This window comes from Arachis duranensis, chromosome 10 (genome assembly GCF_000817695.3).
Source record: "Arachis duranensis cultivar V14167 chromosome 10, aradu.V14167.gnm2.J7QH, whole genome shotgun sequence".
NCBI lineage: Eukaryota > Viridiplantae > Streptophyta > Magnoliopsida > Fabales > Fabaceae > Arachis > Arachis duranensis.
The window spans coordinates 64,749,657-64,754,241 of record NC_029781.3 but is presented as its reverse complement, the minus strand read 5'-3'; the positions used below and the strand labels follow the sequence as shown (position 1 = coordinate 64,754,241).

The 4,585-nt window shown below is 38.9% G+C and overlaps 1 long non-coding RNA gene across 1 annotated transcript in view; it reads left to right on the top strand.

Moving 5' to 3' along the window:
* Nucleotides 1–946, top strand: part of LOC107469852 (uncharacterized) — an 8,855-nt gene extending 7,909 nt beyond the window's left edge. The window contains exon 4 of the long non-coding RNA XR_008003639.1: nucleotides 697–946. This is a non-coding gene — a long non-coding RNA (uncharacterized LOC107469852). The remainder of the gene's footprint in view (nucleotides 1–696) is intronic.
* Nucleotides 947–4,585: the final 3,639 nt, after the last annotated feature.

Below are 4,585 nucleotides of genomic sequence, written 5' to 3'. Positions count from 1 at the left end.
ATAACCCCCATTGAGTGATTATATGATGAATGTATGTGAAATCTATGCATAGACTCTTGGGGATGCGCGACGAGGGACAGTCTAAGGTTTTCGGACTTGTCGGGTTGGCTGGATAACCGACAGATGGGCCCCATCAGCCATAGGACAGACATGCATCATATGCATTTGTTTGCTTTGATTGCTATGCATTTCCTGGGTTTGCCTAATTGATTTATATCACCTGCTACCTGCTATATTTGCTATTTGTACTATCTGCTCATTACTTGTGCGTGAACTTGTTTGGTTGCTTGTTTTTGTTGCATTGTGGATGATGGAGGGATGGAGGAAAGGAGAAATGGCTTGGTGTTAGATTAGGATTGAAAATTGAAAATGAAGGATTAACCACATGAACGTATTTTGGTTCGGTGGCTATTGTGATAGTGGTTCGGTGGCTATTGTGATAGTGGTTCGGTGGCTATTGTGATTTTCGGTTCAGTGGTTCGTTGTTAGGTTAAGATTGAACTTGAGTAAGTTAGGCAGATTTAGAATACCTACCCCTGTTTATGGCTTCTATTTTAGTGCTTAAGTTGGATAACTGAATAACGGAGTTCTAGGATTGCCTATGGCATTCTCAGGACCGTATTTCTTATGCGCGTGGCACTTTTACCATGCTGAGAACCTCCGGTTCTCATTCCATATTGTTTTGTTGTTTTTCAGATGCAGGTCGAGAGGCTCCTCGCTAGGCGTCTGGATTCTGGAAAGCGAAGTAGTTCTTGGGTGTATTTTGGTTTCTATTTGTATATATGTATATATATGTGTAGCTCACTCTCCAAGTAACTTATGTATGCTGCTCCTCTTAGAGGTTGAGGGAGAGATAGGAGTTTACCTTGGTATTTTGGTATATTTTGGGGACACTTATGTATGTTTATATGTATATATGTATCCTCCGGCCAGCCTTAGCTTCGCAGACTGAGTCAGAGGCTAGCTATGCTGTTCCTTGGCTTTTCTTTACCCCTTCGTTTATTGTTCTATCATTTTCCTATTAGGTTTCTTGGCACGCAAGTAATCCTATTCCTTGAGCGTTGCGCTTTTTATTTTGCGATTCTTGTTTACCCACTTTGTTTCAAGGCTCCTAGTATATTATTTTTTTCAGTATTATATGTATATCCTTACTATTAGAGGTCCGTAATACCGCACTACCTCTGTTCTATGACTTAAGCGTAAAACATTGTGTAGTAGGGTGTTACATTATGGTATCAGAGCAGTTCGTTCCTATAGAGCCTGAGGACAGACTGATTGTGCTTTTGCCATCATGCTTAACAGTAGAACAAGCAGTCTGGAAATCCCTAAGATGCTTGATAGGCTCTTGAGCAGGTAAGCCATGAAACTTGGGCATCAAGTTGAGTAGTGAAGGCTTTATTTCAAAATCTACAGCTACCGCTGGGTGGTGTGCCTGGAATGGTTGGAGCGTAAAATCAGGGGCTCCTTCCTCCTGGATAGTGACTCTTCTGGGTGCTGCCATGTCACCTGCACGTAAATGAACTGGATCAGTAGAGAGGGAGCTTATTTCTTCCTTAGATGACGGTTCAGGTTCGTCCTCAAAGAGGAGTCGCCGACGCCGAGCTTGCCTTATACGTGAAAGAGTTCTTTCAATCTCAGGATCAAATACTGGCAAGCTTGGATCAGGAAGTGAACGCATCATTTAACGAAAGAAACGTACAGCTCATAGTGACAGAATGAAAAGAAAAATTGCAATTAAAATAAATACCAATCAATAAATTAGCACACTGTTGTAACTCCCCGACAATGTCGCCAAAAATTGATGCGGCAGAAATTGGCGAGTTAAGAATTTATTAATAGGGACACGTTGCAAGTACAGTCCTTAACCAGCCGAAAATACGCTTATCAATTTAAAAAGGGGTTGTCACAATATTGAAAATTAAAATTCTGGGATTATGAATCCCAGGTCGTCTCCCAACGAGTTGCAAGGGGATGTGCTATTTCATCAATCGGGTGTTTTCAAAAATGGTTGAGTTGATAAATAGAAATTTAATTAGAGAATTTAATTAATTTTAAATAAAAGCCTTGACTGGGGTAGATTAGTTGGAAGCCCTATTCTTGTTGAAATATCTCAATATTAATTAATAATTGGAAGTTACTCTGCTTAGTTAACCCTTACTAGGTAAAGGAAAGTCAAGCAAGTTGGAAATCATTTTCTAGTCATACGTCCTAATCCTCTCCCTTGGGAAGGACTAGAGTTAATGATTAGAGGGTGATTCAACAATAAACCCAATTATAATTTCTCTCTTGAGTAGTTCAACACAAGGGTTCCTTTCAATCATCCCCAATCAAGTCATGGAACTACTCACTCATCATAATTATAAAATTCACAGAATTAATGGTGAAAATAAAAGAAGACATGATAAACAATAACGAAAGGATTAATTGAAAATAAAAATAGTCTATATTAATAACTTGTACAAATAAGCCAAAGTCAACTCTAGAAGGATTAAAAATATGGAAGAATAAATATAAAAAGTAAATAACAAAATAAGATGACTAGTACCGGAGGTAGACTCTTCTCAAAAGCTAAAACCAAAATCTTCCAATGCTAATTATGAATACTCAAGTGAGTAAAAAACCTAGGGGAGGAGTAAATCCAGATCTAAAACTAAAAATTATGCAGAATGAATTGTGTCTCTCGTTTTTGCATGTTCCCTAACTCTAGTCTGTAATTCCGGGCCGAAAACTCAGTTAAAATCCGGCCCAAAAACTCTGCCAGCGACTTTTGAAATTCTGTAGATCGCGCATGTCACGCGGACGCATCATTCGGCGTTTTTCTTTTCCATGCGGGCGCGTCGTCCATGCCTCCGCGTCGCTTCTGCTTTTCTAATCCGCGCGCCCGTGTCACTCATGCGGCCGCGTCACTGCAAATTCCTCTCTTCCGCGCGGTCGCGTCGCTGACGCGTACGCGTCACTTCTCGCTGGTCATCTCCTCAATTTCTTGTATTCCTTCCATTGTTGCAAGCTTCCTTCCCAATCTCTCACTCATTCATGCCCTATAAAGCCTGAAACACTTAACACACAGATCACGACATCGAATGGAATAAAGGAGGATTAAAATACCTAATTAAAGGTCTCCAGGAAGTAAGTTTTTAATCATGTAATAATTTTAGGAAGGAAATATAAATGCATGCTAATTATATGAATAAGTGGGTAAAGACCATGATAAAATCACACAATTAAACACATTGTAAACCATAAAATAGTGGTTTATCAGCTTGGCTTTGAGGAAGGGGAGAAAGAGCTGTGCTCTTTTGTTCTAATGGGTTTGGGTTGGGCCAAGGGCCCAATACAGGCCTAGTTGGTCCGGTTTGGTCCGTTTGGCCCAATCTTGGGCCGAATTCTTTAAAATTAGTGTCGAAATTCTTGTTTTAATTTTCTTTATCATATTAAACCATAAAATTTGCATTTCTAATTTTCTAGAATAAATTTTAATTTATGGGTTAATTAGTCATTAATTAACCGGGTTTTACATAGTGCATTACGACATCTAATGCCTAGACATTTTTAGTTAATTTTAGACATCTTTTTTAGGTTTAAATTGAAGTTTTTATGCTTATAATGAAGCTTTTATAACTAATCATATGTTTGGAGTTGTTTTAGAATGATTGTATTTTCAAGATTTATTTTCAAAATAATCTGGATAAAAGAATTAAACAAGGAAACACAAGTATACTCCCAAGGAAAGAAATAGAAGCTGGCGCCTGGCTTCAGGAATTTGAAACCCAGCGCCAGCATAAAGGAAGCCTCGGAGCCCGGCTTCAAATCCCAGAGTCCGGCTTTAAGTGAATTTTTCACTCCCAGGAGTCCAAATCAACTTCAAGCCCAACGTCAGTAGAGACAAGCCTAGTGCCAGCAAGGGCAAGCCCAGCGCCTAAACCTCCAATCCCATTGCCCACTTAGGCACCCAACTCCCTACCTCCAAACTCAGTGCCTTTGTGGCCCTTAGAATGCCAAAATGAGCTGGCACTTAACTCTCAGAAGTGACCCCCAACAGCACCCAACCTCAAGATACTGGGTGCCTAGCGCCCAATCTTAGAGTCCAGTGCCAAGTCTAAGATCTATTTCCAGGAAACTCTAAATTCAACCGATGATTCAAAATTTAAATGATTAATTAACATTAACTTCTTCTAGAAAGATAAGATTTGGTCGTTAGGATTTAGTCTTAGATTAAATTTGAATTGTTGTTTTCATCTATCTTATCCTTCAAAAGAGAATATTAGATTTAGTTTTTGAATTTGAATTCTAAAATAGGATTTATGATATAAATAAGTGAACGATGGTTCACAGAAGAAGCATGGAGGATCCTCGGATCCCGACCATCATCATCTAGCATCTTATTAGTTTTAGCTTATTTCTTCCTTATCATGAGTAACTAAACCTTCTCTGTTAAAGATTAGGAGCTCTGTTTGATTTTATGGATTAGTAATGCAAGTGTTTTCTTTATTATTGTAATACCCTTACTATCAGAATGTCACGCTTTCGGCTGCACCACTCTGATAGCGAGAAGTATTATGACGACTTCATATACTTAATAATAAAA